This window comes from Electrona antarctica, assembly GCF_951216825.1.
Source record: "Electrona antarctica genome assembly, chromosome: 22".
Taxonomy (NCBI): Eukaryota; Metazoa; Chordata; class Actinopteri; order Myctophiformes; family Myctophidae; genus Electrona; species Electrona antarctica.
The window spans coordinates 9,126,761-9,152,305 of NC_136805.1; the positions used below are offsets into that span (position 1 = coordinate 9,126,761).

At 43.8% G+C, this 25,545-nt stretch overlaps 1 protein-coding gene across 1 annotated transcript in view; it reads right to left on the reverse strand.

Annotated features, from left to right (window-relative positions):
* Positions 1 to 24,966, reverse strand: part of myocd (myocardin) — a 190,292-nt gene extending 165,326 nt beyond the window's left edge. Inside the window, exons 1-3 of the mRNA XM_079492800.1 lie at positions 24,925 to 24,966; positions 24,544 to 24,632; positions 21,263 to 21,339 (exon numbers count right to left, since the gene is read on the reverse strand). The gene's annotated coding sequence lies outside the window, so the exon portion shown is untranslated. The remainder of the gene's footprint in view (positions 1 to 21,262; positions 21,340 to 24,543; positions 24,633 to 24,924) is intronic.
* Positions 24,967 to 25,545: the final 579 nt, after the last annotated feature.

The following is a 25,545-nucleotide window of genomic DNA, read 5'->3' on the forward strand; positions in this document are numbered from 1 at the left end:
ATATAGGGCTCCATTTTCGTCACCGCTAAACCCCTTATCCCTAAACTTCTTTGCCTTTTTTACTATTTTGAAAAACATTTTTGAATAGTTCAACTAGCCAATCTACATTGACACGTTGTGAACTTGTAGACTGGCCATTTTAACTATTCAAAAATGTTTTGCAAAATAGTAAAAAAGGCAAAGAAGTTTAGGGATAAGGGGTTTAGCGGTAACGAAAATGGAGCCCATAATCTTTCCGGGCCTAAATGGGTTATTACGCCGGCACTGAATCAGCGGCAGTAGCTTCTGGTGAAGAGTTTATTTTAAGCTGAACTTTGATTTGTTTTCTTTTATGAGTCAAATAAGCAGCAGGTGTCTGGCCCGGAGGATCCATGTGCAGCGCGTCGTCCCGTGTTATCCTATGCCATCTCATCCCTCATGCTCTTGATACCTCTTTCCACATCATTTTGAGAAAAGCCCCCGCGTCCCGCAGCACAACTCCCCTCCCGGGCGTTTTTTCTCCCATAAGATACATTTCCACAGACATCCCGCTGCTAATAAAGATGTCAAGTGAGATTATACACCCTTGTGATTGAAATCTGCGGCGTAGTTTTTAACCCGTAACACCATCCATGCAGTATATAGTGCACGGGGGGGGGGGGCGGCGTATAACCCATTTTGACCTGAGATCAGATTCTAAAAATGTCTTCTACATCCTGACAGTTTTCTGAAAAAGCTATGTTTCTATGTCAGTCGTTCTTCGATTTTTCAAAAATAGCAGACCTACAAGCTCGTAGCGCGCCACTCGGTAGCGCGCTATGAGCTTGTAGATCTGCTATTTTTCAATAGCTAAAGCATAACATAATGCTAACACCAAAAGGGGTTCCCGCCCAAAATGGTATAAGTGCCCCAAAAGCAACGCTGAAGTTCTCCCACCTGATTATTTAGTCTATATGTCATGGGAAATATTGACATGAAACCATCACCATCACCTGGTTCGAATATGATAGGCTGTCTTTGACAATGAACGTCTGAAAGGCAACATTGGGATGCCAAATGAATGAGGAGCCCCTCCACTCATCATGAGATGGACTGATGACAGCACTAGATTGGCTTGAAAGCTTTGGAGGGGTTCGCGTCTGGGCGCCTCACGTGCCAAGATGCTCCCGCTGCCAGACATGGATGGATGCAATCACTGCATCATGAACACGTAGTGGGGAGGCGGGAGGGTATACCGTGTCTCCTACAAATCCCCCTCTTTCAAATGGTAAAATGGTAAATGGTGCATTTATATAGCGCCTTTATCCAAGGCGCTTTACATAGATTGTGCATTACATTCACCCATTCTCACACACATTCATACACCGATTGCGGCGGAAGCCATGCAAGGTACCAACCAGCACATCGGGAGCAATTTGGGGTTCAGTGTCTTGCCCAAGGACACTTCGACATGTAGCCAGGAGGAGCCGGGATTCGAACCGCCGACCCATGGATCATTGGACGACCTGCTCTACCTCTTGAGCCACAGTCGCCCCATCAAACAAGAGAATGGCAATTCTTGGCTCTGAAGATTTGATCACGCAATGATAATGTCATTGCAGTGAGGTGAAGGATTACAATGCTGCAACGCACCTATGCTGCAGTTACGGAAAAAACCAGGCCCCATGATGATGTAATGTTTCTCAAAGGCGATAGGCTAAGGACTAAACACAAAAGGGCCCGGGGCAATTGGAAACAGATTTGACCTGACAATTGTGATTGTGTAGCCTGTTGTTACGGGACAAGTCCTGCGTGTGTGTGATAACATCGAGGTGGTGGGGGGGAGTTCAGATTTCTCTTTACCCATCCGAGAAATCCACAAACACCGGGCAGCCAGGGGAGTCTTAACCTATTTTGGGCGGGAACCCCTTGGTGTTAGCATTATGTTATGCTTTAGCTATTGAAAAATAGCAGATCTACAAGCTCATAGCGCGCCACCGAGTGGCGCGCTACGAGCTTGTAGGTCTGCTATTTTTTGAAAAATCCAAGAACGACTGACATAGAAAAATAGCTTTTTCAGAAAACTGTCAGGATGTAGAAGACATTTTTAGAATCTGATCTCAGGTCAGAATGGGTTAATACACAGAGATGAGCCTCGAGGTGCAGCTGATGAACGCGAGGGAGCAGCCAAGCAACATAAAAAAGGAGATCTCCGCAGCCATTGAAGTGAGTTTCGAACCAGTTGTTTCTAATTAGGCCCCAGCTCCTGGGATCAGCCCAGAAGATACGTTCCTCCTGAATGTCTCGGCTTCTATAACCCATTCTGGGCGGGAACCCCCTTTTGGTGTTTCAAGCATTATGTTATACTTTAGCTGTTGAAAAGAATAGCCGATCTACAAGCTCGTAGCACGGCACCGAGTGCCGCGCTACGAGCTTGTAGGTCTGCTATTTTTGAAAAATCGTGAAAATGTGGCCCAAATGTTTGAATATATTCTTTCAGAGCGAACAGTTTTTAACTCAAATCTTTGCTTCTTGGGGGGAGGTCCCTGGAACAACATATTTTCAGATGGTGGTTGGCGGCCAATTACATATATTTTTGGGGGTCCTCCATATGTTTCTATATGGAGGTTTTTCAGAAAACTGTCAGGAAGACATTTGTAGAATCTAAATAGGTCTATATGGGATAAACAACCATCTTCTGCTGGTTCTTGAACTGGCTGAGGCTTCAGACTCCGAGGCCCGACACTCCCGCCCCCGCCAAGACGTCTACACACACACACACACACACACACACACACACACACACACACACAGTCACACACACACACACAGTTCCACCACTGCACTTTTGACGAATATAGCAATCATATTGGGAATATTCATTGACGACATGCCGCAAAAATCCGCCACAGCTAACAGCGTTAGCCAGGGGGAGATCTAAACACTGCACGTCATAAGTCGTCCCCTGAAACAAGGCATCAGAGCTATGGGGCTATCACGATGTCATCTCATACAGCGGCAGCATTCAAGTGCTTCCATTTGGATATTTACTCAACATGCCATGTCGCTTCTAATCACGCTTTATTTCTCTCTCCTTTGTCTCACCCCGTGTCTCTACTGTTTTCATTCACCCACTTCACTCCTATATCACTCCTCCTCTCTCTCTCTCTCTCTCTCTCTCTCCCTCGCTCCCGTCCCCATTACTCTGCCACGTCCAAACATTTCCAAAAATTACCTGAGGTGCAACAGTTCAGTGGCTTCTCCGCTCTCTTCCCCCTGCAACGGGGACTGATCAGCAGTTCTCTCCCCTGGAGTTAGAAAAACAAGCTCACCTTTTGCATTTAATATCACCCCAAACGTCTGCTCAGGCTATTATCATCTTCTTAAGTTACGAATCCAAAGCCCACAGTTATGAATCTTAATACTGCGTGGCTTTGAAGCCGGTATCACAATGCATACTTTAGTGAAATATCTCCTTCCCTCGTTGCCAGTCTTTGATCACTAAGTAGGAGTGAAGCTAGGAACTGTTACAAGAACTTGATAGTGTACAAGTCATGCAGAGGACAGGCAATGGGGGTTGCAATCTTTTATGAATGACACAACACAATATTATTTCACCGTTATTTATGTTTTAGCGGTGTTATTTCACATTTGTTAGGTTTTGATGAAATTGAGGTTAAGATTTAATTAAAAAACCCGGCCTGCAACTCCCATTTCAATTAAACAAACGACAATTTCCCCAACTCCTGCTCTTACACACTAAAAGGTGAACGGGAGCTGGCGTACATCCAAGTCCTGGCAGAGAAGAGGAGAGAAGATGCGTTGCATAACTCACATCGACCTTGTCAGAGGAGACTGGATGCAGCAACGGCCCGGGGTAATCCTCAACCTCCAGGTCCTCACTCGGCCTCCCTACACTGCTCCAGATGTCTAGAACACCGTTCAGGTCCTCACTCGGCCTCCCCACACTGCTCCAGATGTCTAGAACGCCGCTCAGGTCCTCACTCGGCCTCCCCACACTGCTCCAGATGTCTAGAACGCTGTTCAGGTCCTCACTCGGCCTCCCCACACTGCTCCAGATGTCTAGAACGCCGTTCAGGTCCTCACTCGGCCTCCCCACACTGCTCCAGATGTCTAGAACGCTGTTCAGGTCCTCACTCGGCCTCCCTACACACTGCTCCAGATGTCTAGAACGCCGTTCAGGTCCTCACTCGGCCTCCCCACACTGCTCCAGATGTCTAGAATGCCGTTCAGGTCCTCACTCGGCCTCCCCACACTGCTCCAGATGTCTAGAACGCCATTCAGGTCCTCACTCGGTCTCCCCACACTGCTCCAGATGTCTAGAACGCCGTTCAGGTCCTCACTCGGCCTCCCCACACACTGCTCCAGATGTCTAGAACGCCGTTCAGGTCCTCACTCGGCCTCCCCACACACTGCTCCAGATGTCCAGGACTACAACGCCGTTCTCTCCCTCCCAGAGCAGCCTAAAAGCAACTGCTACAAAGTCTATTTATAATCAGAGTTTCTTGTTTGCAGACTGGGTTGTTACCTCCACTTGCTTATCTTAAGTTATTTGAGAGTCGTGAGGTCACTGGAAAAGTGATTATTTTTATAAAATCGTGACGTGTAGAAGTGTGAGTAACGGATGCGAGCCGGTGTGTAAATCGTTTTTAAGTGTTCCGTTTGGCACAATAAATATTTATATCATCATCGTCAACCCATTTTGTTTATCCAGTTAATACTTCACTAGTCTCATTTAAAAAAGGAACTTGAATAGTTGAAATACAATATCTGTTTTTTCCCCTTCCATGCCATTAAGATGACAAATACTACATTAATATACATTTAATATACAGAAAACGTGCATATGTAAATCATAATCAGATTAGCCTACGGGTACATTATAGTAAATGCAATTTCACACATGCATTGCGAGTACATTCGCTATTTGACCACTAAATCGCGTAATGTTGACATTAATTTAGTGATGACTAATTAGGACTGATTGTGATTATATTGTTATACTCTGCTTAGTGGAGTCTACTAACTACAGTATTCGTTCTTTAAGGTGGAGTGGATGGAAGTGCTTTGGTTTTTGACAGACAGGCCAGCCCCTGGGAAAAGTGGCATTGTGGTGGGGTCGAGGGCATTAGGGGCTTTCAGTGACGCCTAAAGGCAAGCCCATTTGATACCCTGTAAGAGAAGGGGTAAGGTTCTAAAGTCAGTCTGGTATTTACAGGAAGCTACTATCGTTAACTCAGATCAAGGTTTAACCCACTTTGGGCGGGAACCCCTTTTTGGTGTTTTAAGCATTATGTTATGTATACTTTTTGCTATTGAAAAATAGCAGATCTACAAGCTCATAGCGCGGCACCGAGTGCCGCGCTACGAGCTTGTAGGTCTGCTATTTTTGAAAAATCGTGAAAATGTGGCGTAGATTTTTGAATGTATATATTCTTTCAGAGCGAACGTTTTTAACTCAAATCTTTACTTCTGGGGGGGGGGGGGGTCCCCGGAACTACCGTACATATTTTCAGATGGGGGTCGGCGGCCAATGTCATATATTTTTGGGGGTCCTAGTCCTACACAAGAAAATGTTTGAGAACGACATGGGTTTTTATGAAAACGGTCAGGATTTAGAAGCCATTCTTTAGAATCGTCCTCTGGTCGAAATGGGTTAAGTATCAAAACATTGTTGAGGATGAGTATAGCGTGCCTCCTCTCACCTTCCTCTCACCAGGATATAGGCTCCTGTGCTCCACCACAATGCCTGCAGGGTCTCCTGCAGCAAGTTCAATAACTCACTGGCAATGTGCTTCCTTTGTAAAAGCACAAACAGCATAAGAGACAAACTCGGATGTCACGCTAGGGCGTGAAACTTGGATGCCCGACTTGGACGGCTGTGGCTCAGGAGGTAGAGCAGGTCGTCCAATGATCCCTGGGTCGGCGGTTCGAATCCCGGCTCCTCCTGTCCACATGTCGAAGTGTCCTTGGGCAAGACACTGAACCCTACATTGCCTCCAATGAGTCGGTCGGTGTGAGCTTGCCACCGTTGGTGTGTGAATGTGGGAAGTGAGGACGCTGGCGTCGACTGTTCGCCGCTTCACCTCCCAATGTAAGAATGAATGAACCATTGTAAAGCGCTTTGAGCACTTGGAAAAGCGCTATAAAAATGCAATATAAAAATGCAATTAATTATTGGAGGAACTTGGAAAAGTGTGGCATCATTCACGGCCTGTTCTGGCTATTACGATAGCATTCTGTGACGTATCCCATGAACAAGGACAATGAAATGCAGAAAATTTCCCTTTCTGAAAACACGGGTGAAACTTGGATGCCCGACTTGGAGGAAGTTGGAAAAGTGTGGCATGGCACGGCCTGTTCTGGCTATTACGACAGCATTCTGTGACGTATCCCATGAATAAGGACAATGAAATGCAGAACATTTCCCTTTCTGAAAACACGGGGCCGCAGCTGATGGATGGAATTGTTACAGGGTCTACTTAACAATCATCTAAATTTAGGTTCTGATTCCGTATTCCTGCTCTGAACATCTATTTCTGGCACGGGGTCCGGGCATTACCTCAGTCCTGCAGTTTTGAGTGAGTGTGGTGTGCTGGAGGACTGGGCAGAGAACTCCTTGTCATCCAATCGTAACAGAAAACTGTTGGCGTGTTGAACTGAACCCAGCATGGAGCGTAATGGCAAAACAGAGCCTATTATTCACATCCAGATACATTATACCCTCTGCAAACTGAAAACATGCTCATATTAGCACATTTAGACCTGACGTTTTCTGAAAAACCTTATGTTTCTGTATCAGTGGTTCTCAATATTTCATGTCAAGGACCCCAAAAATTATATGTAATGTGCCTCCGCCCCCCCCATCTGAAAATATGTTGTTCCAGGGACCTCCCCAGAAGCAGAAGATTTGAGTTAAAATGTTCACTCTGTAATAATATATATATTCAAAGATTTGAGGTACATTTTCACGATTTAAAAATAAATAGCAGACCTACAAGTCGGCAGAGATGATGATATCTCACGGTGAACAATCTGAAGGAGATCAGATTCTAAAAATGTCTTCTACATCCTGACAGTTTTCTGAAAAAGCTATGTTTCTATGTCAGTCGTTCTTCGATTTTTCAAAAATAGCAGACCTACAAGCTTGTAGCGCGCCACTCGGTGCCGCGCTATGAGCTTGTAGATCTGCTATTTTCAATAGCTAAAGTATAACGATGCTTTAAAACACCAAAAAGGGGTTCCCGCCCGAAATGGGTTAGTGCTGTTCTGTTCACGCAGGGAGGTAAACGGGTCCAGTGAGAGCTCTGGGTTTCCTCAAAGCTTCTCTGTCCCGTGCATAACTTTATTGGCAATTATTACAAACATACCTATTACAGTGAGCAAAGCACGTGTGTGTGTGTATGCATCGAGCCTTGATTATGTTCTGTGGGGTTGAGGTAAGAGATGAAAGTAATAAGAGAGATAATGACATACATAAATAGTCTGACGAATGACTTTGAAGGGAGATTGCGTGCCCGAAAACAGAACCAGAGACAGTTGATCATACATTGTACTATACATTGCAAAGATATATCATTCTGAAATACACTTTCTTTATTTTGGCGTGCCAAATGGGAAGGGAGAAGGCCGGGGCAAGTGCGCAGGCAGACCCGGTTAAAAACCCCCCAAAAAAACAACAATGGCGAATGGGAGGCCGACGGGCCAACTGGGGCCCACCAATGGACGACAATCGCCACCCCAGCCCCCGATGGCGCGGTTCGCCCGTCGGAAAATAATAGGCGCTCCCAGGTCCGTTCACTTGTACTGGTTTCTCACTTGTACTGTAACATATATACAGTATACACACACACACACACAGTGAGAGAGAGAGAGAGAGAGAGAGAGAGAGAGAGAGAGAGAGAGAGAGAGAGACTCTAAAATTACGTGTAAGTAGGCAATGGCAGCTGAACTAAGAAATGCTCCATGTGAAAGAGAATAATAGTACGACACGCTCATGTACTGTAGGTATTAGGGCTATTAGCTCTGCCTTACAAGAATGTGAGGATTTGGACCCCCAATGCTATAACGTGACACGGCCAGTGACCGAATCGCGCTGCCTCTCCAACAAACTGAAACCAAACCCAGTAACTAAACGCAGATGCCAAAGTTCTGCTGCAGCGCGTCTGAATACCTTTCACAGAGGAGGCTGCATGGGGCCGCTCTGCTCCCTTATCCCATTTCGGGCGGGAACGAACCCCTGTTGGTGTTTTAAGCATTGTGTTATGCTTTAGCTGTTGAAAAATAGCAGATCTACAAGCTCATAGCGCGGCACCGAGTGCCGCGCTATGAACTTGTAGGACTGCTATTTTTGAGAAATCGTGAAAATGTGGCGCAAATCTTTGAATATATATTCTTTCAGAGCGAACGTTTTTAACTCAAATCTTTGCTTCTGGGGTGTCCCTGGAACAACATATTTTCAGATGGGGGTCGGTGGCAAATTACATAAAATCGTGGGGGTCCTTGACATGAAAATGTTTGAGAACGACTGACACATAGAAACATAGGGTTTTTCAGAAAACTGTCATGATTTAGAAGACATTTGTAGAATCCTTCCCAGGTCACATTGGGTTAAAGTGAGAAGTGCTCCTTCCAAACCTGGCAATAGAAGCAAGGAGATGGTTTTTCCACATCAAAGATGGTAAAAGGAAGAAGATGGGCCAAACAACGTGTTGTTTTCACCGCATCTTTCTGGAGGATTATTGGACCCGGTATGATGTGTTCCCCCCCTCAAGGAACAAACCAATAGATTCCAAATGCGGCAATGACCTGTCTTTATTGTAGCGCTGTATTGAATTTCCCCCCATCACAGTCCAAGGGACTCTCACATGCGTTTATAATGCGATGAAGGTGCATAACAACCATCCTGTCAGTCAGTATAATACATTAACCCATTCTGACCTGAGATCAGATTCTAAAAATGTCTTCTACATCCTGACAGTTTTCTGAAAAAACCTCATGTTTCTATATGTCAGTCGTTCTCAAACATTTTCAGGTCAAGGACCCCCAAAAATATATGTAATTGGCTGCCGACCCCATCTGAAAATATGTTGTTCCAGGGATCACCCCCCCCCCCCAGAAGCAAAGATTTGAGATAAAAACGTTTGCGTTAAAAACGTTATATATTCAATGATTTGCGCCACATTTTAAAAAAAATTCAAAAATAGCAGACCTACAAGCTCATAGCGCGCCACTCGGTGGCGCGCTATGAGCTTGTAGATCTGCTATTTTTCAATAGCTAAAGCATAACATAATGCTAACACCAAAAGGGGGTTCCCGCCCAAAACGGGTTAATACGGCTCAATAGAAAATGCCTTTCATCCAGATTGGACTTATTACTCGGTTGCACAGGAAGGTTTATTCAATAAAATTGCGAGCGTGTCTCACTATTTTGGAATCGTGGTTATGTGGCAGGAAATTTAATTTGATTCATGAACATTGTAATCGACAATCTTTCAATGTTCATGACAACATATGCATGCAAGTTCTTGTTCTGCGCCGCATTAATATTGTTGGTTTTTCGTGGTTCATCACAGCTGTGATTACTGGATTTAACGCTGCGAGTAGTATCGAAGAATTCAATGTTGACATATTCACTGCCGCCATGTTTATTTTAAGAATATTTCATTTCTTTTACTATGTGTGTAGCGTTGGGGAAACCCGATAGCCAAGTGGTCAAGGCGCACACTGACTGTACCACTTGGCCACAAAACGTCCTGATCAGCGAGTCTCTGGTTCAATTCCCAGCTGGATTATTTGCTGAATAATCCAAATTAAATTAAAGTATTGTCATAAAAAACCAGGCCATGTCCACAAAGGGTAGGCAGCATAAGCCTTGGCTTCAGCCTACACCTTTTTCGGTGCCACTTTTATAAGTGGATCCAACCGCATGTATGTAGATTTATGTATGTATGTATATATGTATATGCATATGTATGTATTATGTGCTTCCTTTGTTCTTTTAAAAACACAGAATAAATGTACCTTACCTTACCTAATGTGTGACATTATTATACGTGGATTAAAGCTAAATAAAATCTCCCGACTGAAAAATGTTATATGGCCAAGTCCGATTATACGATTTGTGAAACAGCATGAAAGGAGCCCCCCCCCCCCCCCCCCCCGCATTGGAGCCGTTTCCTAAACAATTGTAAAAGTATGATGATTCCAGTAACATATTGTTCCTTCCTGCTGTTCCACGTACCGCCAACCAGGGGAAGAAACCACAGACTGAGGCTTTAACCTTTGCTTTTATGAAATATCCGAGACCATTCAGGGTTTTATGGAAGGTATGCTTCTGACCATATTGGTGGTTTGACCACTTCAAATGCTAGAATCTTTAAACTAAATAATTTTCGCTGAACAACATGCTTTCATAGAAGACTATTAATAATAATAATAATAATAATAACAATAACACATTCCTAAAACACTCACATGGACACGCTCACTCATACACTCACACATTCATTGTTGCGTTTCATTTTTAACTAAGGGACTGCAATGGAAATAAGCTGTTGGCTTTCTTGCATTTATCCTTTTGATGGTGATGTATAACTATGTGCTTTTTTCCTGTACATGTAAACATTGTCAATAAACATATCAATAAAAATAAAAAACTCCTATGGAATCCAAATGGCTGAAATCAGTCGTGGCAACTGAGGCAACTTTAATCCATGGATATAGTATAGTGCATACTGTGCATATGCAAAGCTTCATGATTGATCTCCATGACATTAGCGCAAGACTATTGTTTGAGTAAGTGTAGGGGTTCCTCAATGCAGTGCTGATGCACACATTTCTTTCACACATTTTTTAAACTCGCAGATCTACAAGCTCGATAAGATATTTTTTGGCGTTTTTTTGCCTTTATTGATAGGGTACAGTAATTAGACAGGAAAGGGGGAGAGAGATGGGGAGTGACACGCGGCAAAGGCCGTCGGGCTCGGGAGTCGAACCCGCGGCACGCCGTCCGGCTGGCTTGGCAGCCTAGGTGCCCAGACGGTTGAGCTAACCGTCCGGGGTCAAGCTAATGCTTTTCATTCGTCTCTCTCCCTCTCTCTGTCTCTCTCTCCAGTAACTCTTCCCCGTCATAGGTTTGCGGGGTATGTTGTCAGATTTAGTATGTTTGGTGTTAATCAGAGGTGGGCTCTCCCCCTGGTCTGTGTGTCTCTGTGAGTGTTTGTCCGGAGTCGTCTTTCTCTGTGTGTCTGTGTGTCTCTGTGAGTGTTTGTCCGGAGTCGTCTTTCTCTGTGTGCACATTTTCATTCACCATAAAAACTACGTCACAACAATGTTGCAACAGAATTGCATGGCTGGGCCTGGGCTATGGCTCAGTGGTCCAGGCACCTTGGTTGGTAATCCAGTCTGGCAGTGTGCCGCGGGTTCGACTCCCGATCCCGACGGCCTTTACTGCATGTCACCCCCCCATCTCTCTCCCCATTTCCTGTCAGCCAACTGTCTGTCCATCCCTTAGAGTATATATGAATAGAGACGGCACCCGAGTTCTCCTCCCATCCACTTGCATTAAGTTGCTCAAAAGCGCATGAGGCGATTTCACTGTGCATTCTGGGTAGGAACAGAGTGCATTCTGGGATGGATTGGGCCCAAACACATGAACGCGCTGCCGCTGACTATCATTGCAGGCATTCAGCGTTCACGTGTCATCGTGAACGTGCACAATGATAGTCAACGGACCAGCGCGTTCATGTGTTTGGGCCCACGCTGCAATATCAAATTCGGCCACTATGTCCATTTCGCCTCAGGGTTTCATCCGGGTGCCGTCTCTATTCATATATACTCTAAGGTCCATCCATACAAAATATAAAATAAAAGGCGAAAGCCACAAAAAAAAAAACATTTAAAAAAAGAAAATAATTGCATGGCTGCAGGCTGCATCCGACAAGAATGAATGATAGTGTAGTGTACGGTAAGGCTGCACAATATATCGTGATCGAGGTATGAACATGCGCAAAATATCAGTATTGTGAAAAGGCATCGGTATCGCGATATAATATATGGTTGATATATCGACATATCGTTGATATTGACTTGTTATTATGCAGTTTTTTTTAAATAATGTTTAGTTTTCAATGTTGCAACACTTAAAATATAGAATATGACATTTTAATGGTAATATCAATATCGCAATATTTGGCACAAATATACCGAGATATGAAATTTTGTCCATATCGTGCAGCCCTAGTGTACGGTGGATCCCATACACTGGACAGAGTGCCCGAGTGGTTAGTGTGTGTGTGTGTGTGTGTGTGTGTGTGTGTGTGTGTGAGGGACGACGCACGCACACAAAAACACACTATACACACAAAAGCATGCACAATAATCTCCGCCCTCGGTCAGTGGAAAAGAGAGGTGCTCACAGTTGCCAGCTAGGCTGGAATCGAGTGATCACAAAAAAAAGCTGATTTTATAGGCAGAGGCTTTTAGCATTTGTACACAAAAAAGCTAAAGAGATAAACAACACAAAACCGCAGGACAAACAAGCAACATGTTTTGACCAGACACAAAGTCTTCTTCGGGACCTCGTGTCTTTGAGGGGCGCTAGCCCCTCCTATGGCCAGCTTTTGGTGTGTGTGCACAAACTTTGTCCTACACAAACATTCAATTCCCATTGACAATGAATGGACAATTTTTACGTCGTAACACAAATTGCTTAACACAGACATTGATGAAGAAGGTGAGGACGCAAATTGTGATTCTAAGAGCGCCCCTCACTTCACACGGGTGTGATTTGAGGGGCGCTAGCCCCTCCTATAGAGGGTATGCCCATGCATAAAGTGAATGGCAGATCGAGTGGCAAATCGAGTGGCAAAGTGAGATTGGTAAAGTGAGTTTAACGTTGTTTAAGACACACCAAGTACAAACAAATGCACTGTATGCAACACACATACAGCACCAGTGAATACCGTGATCTTCAGCACATTCTGTTTAAAGTTAACCATAGAAATGACTCAATGCATTGAACATTTAACTACAGTATAAGGCTTCTTTCATTACTTAGCTCATGCCATAGTTTGTGTGCCATACGTCAAACATTTTCACGTTTAAGGACCCTCACATTGATATGTATTTGGCTGAGGAGCCCCATCTGAAAACATCTTGTACCAGGACCCCGATAAGAGAAGTCAGATATGAGATATTGGGCTTTAGTCTTGTTTCAACAACAATACAGCCTAGGTTTATTCTTTTTAAACATATTAACTGCCAGGTATTAATTCATTAAATAATTCTTCCGCCACTGCCAGTGTTTTGTTTCAGTGAAGACCCTTATTTTGAAGATGTGAACCGTAAGAGTAGCCTAAACAAACGCTGTGTGAAGTCACGGCCGATCGTCTTTGCTTTCACCTGGAAAATAAACTTTGTAACTGCGATCATCGGTTCTTTATGGCCATTGAATAAAGCTTGTTTTGACCAAGAACGCAATCTGGGAAAAGATAAATTCAGTTTAAGAGAAATAAACTGTTATTATTATTATAACATTATTATCCTAAAATCCATGCTACAATCATGACACGATAAACAACGATTCAAGTAACCACAAACTGACCAGAAAACGTCTTGTTGATTTTGGCTTGATTTTTTTCCCTTCAAAGGATTATGGTAAAGTATGACAAAATAAAATATGTATTTCTTTTTTTTTTTTTTTTAAACGGGTTGTCTACACATAATGTAACAGTGACTTTAACCCATTTTGGCCTGACATCGAACATTTTAAAAAAAATCATCCAAATCCTCCAGTTTTCTGAAATTAATATTTTCACGATTTTTCAAAAATAGCAGACCTACAAGCTCGTAGCGTGCCACTCGGTGGCGCGCTATGAGCTTGTAGATCTGCTATTTTTCAATAGCTAAATTATAACAATGTTTAAAACACCAAAAGGGGTTCACGCCCAAAATGGGTTAATATGTCAAACGAGTTTGAAACATATTCTTATTCTCAGCCAACATAAACATGAAACCTGTTGCTTCTAAATCTAGGAGGACATCTTGGGACATGGAGCCAGGTTGTAGAGCTTACTGCGGGGGAAAAAAAATTATGATACCTCTCCGGTCTGATTTGGTAGCCTCGACCTGACGAGAACGGCGAGGCAAGATAACATTTCACACTCCGAGGAAGGCCCGAAAGCTTCGCGAGGAACGTTATAAATCAAGACCGTAATCGAGTCGAGTTTTTACCACGCGTTGCCAGATGTTGTGAGAGACACAAAGCAACCAGGTCTACGAAAACAAGGCCAAAAAAAAAGCAACTAGGCCGCATCATGATCACACAAACACACACACACACACACACACACGCACAGGAGTTCCCTTAGCAAAGCATCAAAATCTGTTTCACAACTAGAACCCAATTCTTCTGCCTACACCAGGGACGTACGTGCACACATAGACATCAAAGGGGGTTTCAGCCCCTGCCCTTTCTAGACCACGAATGCAGCATTTGCTAATGGTGAAAGAAATGCAAATGTCACTCCTTTCCATGCCATAACTAACTAACTAACTAACTAACTAACTAACTAACTAACTAACAAATTGTTTTCCAAAGTCTCCTGAACTTGAATGCAGAATGTTGCGACTAATTTGTTTTTAAATCCATGTCGTACACCACATCTCCAGTAGATAAAGACTGCTGGGTTGCACCCCGAAAATAGCTGATCTACAAGCTCTCAACGCGTCGCACTGCGACGCGTTGTGAGCTTGTAGATCTGCTATTTTTGTCCAAACGTGCCCTCTTACAGGATTTCAGTATGAGTCCCTGGCCTACACATACACGCCATGTCCTAGTATGAGCCAATAAGGGGAAGGGGGTCAACGTTACGTCATTCCATCATTTGACCCGGAGAAGCGCCAGCTGTCCCGGCACCGGGTCAAACAACGGTTCTTATTGGTCAAAAACCCGGATTTGTGTCTCAAATAGTTTGAAAATAGCCGATCTATACAAGCTCACACCATGGCGTGTTGCGACGTGTTGCGAGCATGTAGATCAGCTATTTCCCAAGAATCTTGGAAAAAATATATATAAATATTTAAGTGTCATTATCCACACACACACACACACACACACACACACACACACACACACACACACACACACACACACACACACACACACACACACACACACACACACACACACACACACACACACACACACACACACACACACACACACACACACACACACACACACCCCTCTCTTTAGGAGGAGCGTGCCTACATTGTATGTAGCGCTTTTTAGTTTGAGTGGAGAGGGGTGAAGGAAAGGATCCATCACTCTGGGTAAACTGTAAACAGCCTAATGACACGTGGCAATATAAAATGGAAAATTCAAATAAACACCAGTGGGCCTGTTTGGAGGCACTCCTGGTACAATAGCCCAAACACACTGGGCATTTGAGTAATCATTACTAGTCATAACTCAGCACGCTGGAGATGTTAAGCCACTCTGGGCGGGAGCCCCTTTTTGGTGTTTTTACTTTTTTCTCTATGTTGTACTTTTATAGCTGTTGAAAAATAGCAGATCTACAAGCTCGTAGCGCGGCACCGAGTACCTCACTACGAGCGTGTAGGTCTGCTATATTTGAAGAAAATCGTGAAAATGTGGCGCAAATCTTTGAATATATATTCTTTCAGAGCAAACGTTTTTTACTCAAATCTTTGCTTCTTGGGGGCGGGGGGGTCCCTGAAAACAACATATTTTCAGATGGGGTCGGCGGCCAATTACATATATTTTTGGGGGTCCTTGACCTGAAAATGTTTGAGAACGACTGACATACGTATAAAAACATGAGGTTTTTTCAGAAAACTGTCAGGATTTAGAAGGCATTCGTAGAATCGTCCTCAGGTCTAAATGGCTTAAATAAACAGTATACTTCTGTACGGCATATACAACAAGGTCCAAAATTTACTTTAGCTGTATCACAGGAATCTGTGAGGTAAAGGACGCTCACCAGCCGTGGGGGGAGGAGGGGGGGGGGGGGGGGGCTAGGGGGTATCTTCTAGTGTCATGTCACATCCCTTTACCATCCGGGAGCCCTTTCTCTCGGGCCCGTTAGGGAAAAAACGTAGCATGGTTTGGTGGCATGGCGGCGTCTAGGGAGAAGATTTGTGGCCGTTGTGTAACATAACAAGAGGGCCTCCTCACTGTTTCAAAGGCCACCTCCACCGTCTACTGACGACCAACTGGGTGAGTGTTTCTATTCTATGCTTAGAATATAAAATAACACCATATGTCAAAGAGCAGAGTGAAACCTCCCCTTTTCACAGACTTGATAGAACATCCGTTTTATCAGTTATACTTGTCACTTGTTTCAACTATGATGAAAAGAGAAGAGTACTGCCGAAGCAGTATTGGATTGTATTGCTGCTCTTCGGCGACATGGGCATAAGGGCTACGCTTGCATGCGGGCCCGTTGTCTAAGACACATTTCTTCCTCGGGAGACAAATAATAAAGAACCTTGAACCTTGAAGCAGACAACCTGCAGCACTCCAGGTTAGAGAAAGAATCCTTATACAGTAGGTGCAAGGCGCCATGATGCATAATAATAGAATGAAGAAAATGGCAGCACTCAATATAGGTCCTTTTTCACACGATTTTATTAACCTCTGACGAGCAGACAACGTACGCGTTTCGGCCCAGTCGGCCTTCCTCAGCGGTGTCAAGCGTTCCTCCTTGACCTCCTTGACCTCAGCGTTCACAGCGCTGAGGAAGGCCGACTGGGCCGAAACGCGTACGTTGTCTGCTCGTCAGAGGTGAATAAAACCATGTGAAAAGGACATAATATTGAGTGCTGCCATTTTCTTCATTCTATCAACTATGATGAAGAAATCATCCTCACCGCTCTATGCTCTTTAACCCATTCTGACCTGAGATCAGATTCTAAAAATGTCTTCTACATCCTGACAGTTTTCTGAATTGACCTGAGATCAGATTCTAAAAATGTCTTCTACATCCTGACAGTTTTCTGAAAAAGCTGTTTCTATGTCAGTCGTTCTTCGATTTTTCAAAAATAGCAGACCTACAAGCTCGTAGCGCGCCACTCGGTGGCGCGCTATGAGCTTGTAGATCTGCTATTTTTCAATAGCTAAATTATAACATAATGTTTAAAACACCAAAAGGGGTTCCCGCCCAAAATGTGTTAATTCTCAGAATATCTTTTTTATAAAACCATAAGCTGGTAATTGTCCAGGACAATCTCGAGTGCTAACCCTATGAGTGAACTCCTGCCTCTAATTGACTCCTAATTGGACTTGATTACATGGCTATTAAGGAGAGTCGTCCAAATCCAGCCAGGCCAAGCGCTAATAAGTGCTGCTGCCAATTACCTTCAAGAAGCCCAGGTACTGTAGAGCGTCACCACAGGGACAAAAACCATTGGGCCTGATTAAAGCAATTATAACATTTTTTAATACAATCATTTGCATTGTAATAACAATCTTGGAGAAAGAGACACTGATAATCACTTAATAAATATTGCCGTCTTTATTTAAAGATAAAGAGATTACGTGGTAGTTACTGGGAAGTAATTTTGTTTTGCGTAAAAGCAGTGCTCCCTCTCTCTCTCTCTCAAGCCTTTTGTAATTTCTCGGTGTTGAATGCTGCGGTCAGTGTGATTTTTCTCCAAAGGTCTGCGCAGTCAGCCGTGTATACTAATAGCGAGGCCACCGCCACAAGCCAACGTGCCCTTGCAGATCACAGCGCTGTTTCATTAATGTCAGTCTTTGACATGCGTTAACCCATTTTGGGCGGGAACCCATTTTGGTGTTTTAAACATTATGTTATAATTTAGCTATTGCTGAGAAAGGAGAGAGGCCGCACAGCTCGTAGTCACGATGCCATCAAAATCTTTATTTTTCCAACGTTTCGGCAACAAGTTGCCTTCTTCAGGGAATGACCTTCCTGTTTGTATAATTTAGCTATTGAAAAATAGCAGATCTACAAGCTCATAGCGCGCCACCGAGTGGCGCGCTACGAGCTTGTAGATCTGCTATTTTTGAAAAAATCGTGAAAATGTGGCGCAAATCCTGACAGAAAACTGTCAGGATTTAGAAGACATTTTATAAATTTCGACGTCAGGCCTAAATGGTTTAATCTATACGCTTAGAACTATGAGGTCTCTCGAATATGTGTGAAAAAACCCTCACATTTATGTCATTCTGCCGGTCCCCCGGCGGCCATTACTAACCCAATATCCTGTTTCAGAGTGAGAGAGCCTCCAGCCTGTTGCTTTTGGCCTCACACCAAATCAGGAAAGTATGAAAATTACCCATGGAGTCATGGGCCCGGGGCTCTTTAAAAACCATCAGTGCTCCTTCGACAAAACCACCACATGGCTCAGGCGCGGCCCTGACTGGCACGGCGCAAAGAATGCCCGCTGCTGCCACCATCATCAGCGCCGTCAAACCCTCTGACCCCCCCCCACCCCCCCGGACCCCGCCCCCAAGAGGGAAAGTAAAGAGAACCAGGGGTTATTTGGAGTTATTTGTAAGGCCACATGTTGCAATGACCACAAGGGCCAGCGATTATAGCTATGCAGAGAGCGAAGATAAACAGCGTTGACTTCCTCTAGCCTCGTTATCAGCTTTCTCATACATTGGCCGCCCTCTGTTCTAGGCTTGGGTCGCTCAACGTGTCATATCCCACTGGAGGGCTGGGCTCCACAAATAGCCTGACTTGTTGTCTGTGCATGTATTGAAGTCCTCTTTCTCCCCCTCTGTCTGTCTGTCTGTCGTATTGAAGTCCTCTTTCTCCCCCTCTGTCTGTCTTTCTGTCGTATTGAAGTCCTCTTTCTCCCCCTCTGTCTGTCTGTCGTATTGAAGTCCTCTTTCTCCCCCTCTGTCTGTCTGTCTGTCGTATTGAAGTCCTCTTTCTCCCCCTCTGTCTGTCTGTCTGTCGTATTGAAGTCCTCTTTCTCCCCCTCTGTCTGTCTGTCTGTCTGTCGTATTGAAGTCCTCTTTCTCCCCCTCTGTCTGTCTGTCTGTCTGTCGTATTGAAGTCCTCTTTCTCCCCCTCTGTCTGTCTGTCTGTCGTATTGAAGTCCTCTTTCTCCCCCTCTGTCTGTCTCTCTCTCATACACGCAGGCGCGCATGAGGGTATATACTGTAGGAATTACGTGAATTCAAAATACATCACCAACATGCTCAATGGCAAGAGTTTAGATCCTATAGCACTAAATTCTTGTTTGTTAAGTTACTGTAAGTCTCACAGTGCACACACACACACACACACACACACACACACACACACACACACACACACACACACACACACACACACACACACACACACACACACACACACACACACACACACACACACACACACACACACACACACACACACACACACACACACACACACACAGTATTTTGTCTCCAGTGGTAAATAAATGGTGCATTTATATAGCGCCTTTATCCAAGGCGCTTTACATAGTGTATAACATTCAGCCATTCATACACCGATTGCGGCGGAAGCCATGCAAACCAGCACATCGGGAGCAATTTGGGGTTCAGTGTCTTGCCCAAGGACACTTTGACATGTAGACAGGAGGAGCCGGGATTCGAACCGCCGACCCATGGATCATTGGACGACCTGCTCTACCTCCTGAGCCACAGTCTCCCAACTCACACTTGCACTGAGCGTGCAAGTGTGAGTGTATGTGTGCACAGTGCACATATTTTATATGCGCAAGCATGTGTGCATATATGATTATGCAAATGAGATTCACATATCTCCCCAGTCACATGTAGGCAGCAACAGTGACAGCTCACAGCAGGTGCTTTCAAATGACCACCATAGTGCAGTACCAGGACCAGTAGAGGTACCAGATAGCCAATAGTTCCTAGACATTTATTTGTCAAACCATCACTAAACCCACATAAATCCACCCAAACACCTGCCTGTAGAAAAAAACAGGGATGTGGGCAAGGAAACAAACCTACCTTCTATGATGTCACTGAGCATCATGAAGGTACTGAAAAAAGACCCACAGACATCAGCAACATTATGAAAATTACACAAATATAATTTTCCGGGTGAAACATCACCCAGGTTTAGTGTTCTAGGGTTATGGAGGTTTGTGGAAGTCAGACGTGAGTTTCCCCTGGTGGTACAGTACAGTACACTATACAGGCTTTGGGTTCCCGGCAACACACAGACCCACGGTTCTGCAGAAACAGATGCTTGCCATGATTAATTGTGGCATGTCTTCAGTGCTAGACCTTGCGTCACAATGCTCGGTTACCCAACTTTGCCAGGAATTACTGGGAGCAAAAACAGCATTCATGCAAACGTGAAATGTGCGCGTCTCGAACGTTGCTGTGGTGGTGGATTGAGTGGGGCTGTGGGGATGGGGGGGGGGTTATATGGATCCAAATTGAAGCAAATTCCCTCAGTCCTTCTGTGGTCGTTTGCATACTTTTGGTGTTTGTGCATTCTACTGCCGGTCACTGATTTTGGTTTGTTTGAAATAAAATATTTTGGAACACCACTTAAGTAGCGTGTTTGAGAACGTTGTGTGGCGCATGGGTAACACGTATGAAGTCATTCACTGCATGACAGACAGGGTTAGGTTTATATTACTCTGTTTGTGTGTGAGAAGAGGATTTTAAAATGAATTATGTGAGACGATAGCCCCCCCCTGTGGTTATGGACAGTGTTAATGGGGTCGTTTACACTTCTATAATTATCCACAAGTTTGGACCGCACAGTGTCTATCTACGATATATGAGCTGTATTGTGGACACATACAGTAAGCATGCATGTTATATGTCTCTGTATACTGAACATGTGTAGTGCATGCATCCCAGATGGACATTGTTGACATTGCGAGACATTGTTGTTACTGCACATGTGTGCTCTCTGGGATGGAGTATGTTTCTACCAAGGAAAACATCTGGCCTTAGAAGTGTACAAGACCCATGATCTCTCTGATATAATATGTATGTTCTATGGTGCGGACATAAAAAACCAAAACAACAGAAGCTCACGATGATGATGAAGTTACAATACAAATGTGTTATCGACCGGTTTAAACCTGGTGTGTGTTCCTATTTAGTTTAGAAGATGTTCCACAATGTCCCAAACATTTTATTTGTCTACGATAAAGTATATGGCTATAATAAATGGTTAATGTTCTGCAGGCTTAGTTGTAGTGATTAATCTAGGAGAGGAAAAACAAATGTAAAACATTTTTTAGGATACAAACATGGCGTGTATATTCCTACCTGAAACAAAGAAGCGGCCGACCGAGGGGGAGCGAGGCTGCCCAACAGGTGTCCCTGGAGTCTTAAAGCAAGAAGTCCTGGAAATGAATCAAATGCAAGCAATTTAGAAATGCGAGTTTAGACCTCAAGGAATGTCTGTAAAAGTCTGAGATTGTATGATAACGCATGACCATACGCCATTGTTTTGGATGCTTGATTATCGTTGCGTGATCCTGTTGTTTTGTGGGCCTATCTTGTTCTTTCCCTCTGGCAAGTTGGCAACTCGTAATTGTGCTCCAATTGATGTGAAGTAAACATTGTATTTTGTGCAAAATTAGTCATTGATCTTCCCCCTCCCCTCGGCATTTTATGGCGATAATGATTTGCTGTAGATTATGTAGAATTCAGCTAGCACAGGGCAAATGGTCAGACTGTTCCGACTGTTGTTCTCCCTAGCCTCCCCTCTTGAGGGCCGTGGCCTTGGCCTAAAAATAACAAATCTACAAGCTCTCACCGCGCCGCATCCGCAGCGCTGTGTGAGCTGGTAGATTTGCTATTTTCGGCGCACGACACCGTTGCAGGACGGAGCAATGAATTAGGCATTGCACAATGAATGCGCGTTGGCCCCTGCAGCACATCTGAAAGCAATAAGAAAAGGAAGAGATCTCGGACCACCACATTTTAGACGGTTAAATGCAAGAATGTTAACAAGTTAATAAATGCCCCGTTATACTTGTTTACAACATTTTATGTGAAGCCGTGACTGTTTTCAACTTTACGGAGTGAAGTGATGTCTGATGGACAAATAGAGAACCAGTGAACCATGGTGTGAGAAGGCCGTAGGCCTATATTCCAGTTGCAGCCGTACGTTCCCAGCGATCCCTATATGCTGTCCAGAACACATTTGCTATTCTTTTTGTACCGTATTATATTCTGTTCTAATTCATATTCAGTGCAGTGAGCCTCAGCGAACATAGACAGTACACAGATGTTGTGACAGCATGCCAGAGGACCTGAGGACTGCATCTGTCTTATTAACCCATTCAGGCCTGACGTCGAAATTAAAAAAAAAAAAGTTTTCTAAATCATGACAATTTTCGGAAAGATTTGAGGCACATTTTAACGATTTTTCAAAAATAGCTACATACCTACAAGTTCATAGCGCGCCACTCGGTGGCGCGCTATGAGCTTGTAGATCTGCTATTTTTCAATAGCTAAATTATAACATAATGTTTAAAACACCAAAAGGGGTTCCCGCCCCAAAATGGGTTAATGGTTAATGTGGTTAAACGCTAACGTGACATGGATGCGTTCCAGGTCTCAATGGATTAAAATAGCTGCCTTTCCATCTTTTTGATGCCTGTGGTTAGAAATGGCTTTACAACACCCCCCGCCCCCTCCCCACCCCTCTTACATGGAGAGACACACAACAGTCTCTACTGCTGAACAGTGTATAGTTTAGAAGTCTGACCAGCCTTTATTATTAAACTTGGTGACCCAGACATCGAGTCATTTTTGTTTATTTAGTTGGATTGGACAGCCAACCAGCTGCGTCTCTTTCATATCTGCGACGAACGAAGAGGGGCTTTTGATTTTGGAATGGAAAGTCTGACCTGGTTATCTTCACAGACTTTAACCCATTTTGGTGTTAGCATTATGTTATGCTTTAGCTATTGAAAAATAGCAGATCTACAAGCTCATAGCGCGCCACCGAGTGGCGCGCTACGAGCTTGTAGGTCTGCTATTTTTGAAAAATCGAAGAACGATCGACTGACATAGAAACATAGCTTTTTCAGAAAACTGTCAGGATGTAGAAGACATTTTTCAGGTCAAAATGGGTTAACCCAAGACGGAACCTTCGTGGTCACCGATTTATAAATTCAGATTCAGTCACATATACACAGAATGAAACACATGCATTGTTGCCCGCATTCATACAGTACAAAGGCACACACAAACAATAGCATATTTAAATGGTACATTTTTATAGTTCCTTAATCCAAAAAGCTTTCACACTGCAGGCGGAGGAAACCATGCAAGGCATCAACCTACTCATCGCAAGCAGTTATAGATGTATTGCTCAAGGACACTTCAACACTAATCGTAACCGAGAATGTACGCTTTCCAAAGCTGCCACTCTAGTCTACCTCCTGAGCAACTGCCACCCCAATATGTGCACGCACGCACGCACGAACGCACGCACACAACAATTAAAATAGCATGCCCTTTATTTATATCTTATGCTGCAATAATAAGTTAAAGTAAATGTTGTTCTGCTGTCCAAACCAATTTAATACGGTAATATTGAATGTATTACTCTGAAGAACAAAACTAATAGAGGGTATGCGCATGCTTAAAGTGAATGGCACATCGAGTGGCAAATTGAGTGGCAAAGCAACATGCAAAGTGAGTTTAACATTGTTTAATGCAATCAGATGTCAAGGCCAGAAAGTAGTTTTTTGCCAGTAGGCATTCCTACATAACTTCCTGGTTTGATGATGATGTCACGTGCATACCCTCTATTCCAAGTTGCAAAATGTTATGGTGTCAATTTTATTATCCAATTTGAGTGGGCATATTATTATAGTGAGTCAACATTACACACTGCACCACCAGCCCAGCTGGAGTTCATGGAGGAGATCCATGCGTACCAACGAGTTTGACAAACATATTTGCACTCCACTGGCGCCACTCTGTGGCAGCTTTGTGTAAGAGCGTGCAGAATGTTAAATTAGTTAGGACTGGATTTTTTTTGTAGCCTACTGAAGAGTGTAACCAACCATACCAATCAGGGCAGGTTTATCAAGACAGCCTAAATTCTGGGGAGGCTAAATTAAAGCGTGGGAATGGTGATCTTATCTAGAAAAATAATAATACGCGTAAATAGTGATGCAATTTTCTGCAATTTGATATATTTCGGATATTATGGATGGTGGATTATATTAACATTTATCTAACGTTTTTTTTTTTTTTTGCTCAGTAATCTGTAGGCCTATATTTTTTTATTAGATAGACAATTATTTGTGCCGTTATGGTTATTGAAAAATATTATTCACACTTCCACACTGTAGCCACTTTTCTTTCAAAGAGCTATCATATCTGCTTCTACCAAACATGTAAGGCAAGGGGCATACATTAACAAATAGGCCAAAAGATTAAGACGCAAATTAATTTAGAGAACATTAAACCTGATGAAAGAAGCCAGCCAGCCCCCCAAGGCTGCTCCATTGCCAATAAAAGTTCAGACTTTCTGACAGTAATTAGTAATTAATTCCAAACTGCTCCACTTTATCTCATCTCACCTGTTATCCACTTGAGCCGCAGGGCCGGCGCTGATGGGACTTCTTCTCGTGTTCTTGTTTTTTTTTAGGAGATTTTCCTCTGCATCTTTCTGGAAATATCATCACATATCAAAGCGTGTTTTGCTAACTAAAAGCTGCGAAGTGCGAACAGCGATATAGAAGGCAGTGTACAGACAGTTAGCCAGCCTACAAATGTACCAGCTTCGCACTGTCACATCTCTCTCTTTACCAACAGGTATATATGGTATATATGCTATGCTATCATCACAACAAGCAGGACTACTGGCGAACAGAGGGTGGGTTGGTTGGCTGGCCTCAGTGCCATGCAGTGGTCTGCTAGTGTAAAATATATTCACAACATTATAAAAATGTATAATATACCCTTCTTGCCTACTGCACACGCACGCATGTGACTCTTCTAAAATAACATACATGGCCCGCCCATGACGGCCGGGCTACACCGGGCGACTTTGGGCGCGTTTGTGCGCGCAGTGCGCTTACGTCAAACGCGCACATGCCCGGTGTAGCTTGGCCGTCAAGTGAACGGAGTTTGCGTAACTCTGGCTCTGGACCACCTGACCTGTTGACCTACAACTAAACTAGCCCAGCCAGTATGCATTGAAGCTGCAGCTGTCCTGGCGGTCAGTATCATCATCGCTCGAGAAAAAGGCGCTCACTTTAGTTTGAACTGCAGTCAACACTTATCAACATGCATGAAGTCTACCGTCGGCCTACTGTCTGTAAATATGGGTAACATATCATTGTAAATATGGCTATGTTACATTGTGTAATCATAACATGTCCTAGCATTTAGGCTAATAAGGCTATAGCTTCAAATCAAATGTTTTGATGATGCATGTGCAATTGTGCATGGTCACTGGTCATTGGTGGCGGGCAATTTCAGGTGTGTAGGCCTAAAGACTAAAGTATGGTTCTGTTCATAAAGGTATAGGGTTTTAAAGTGATTTTCTTTGGTTCAAATTAGTGTTAAAAAGTTCTATA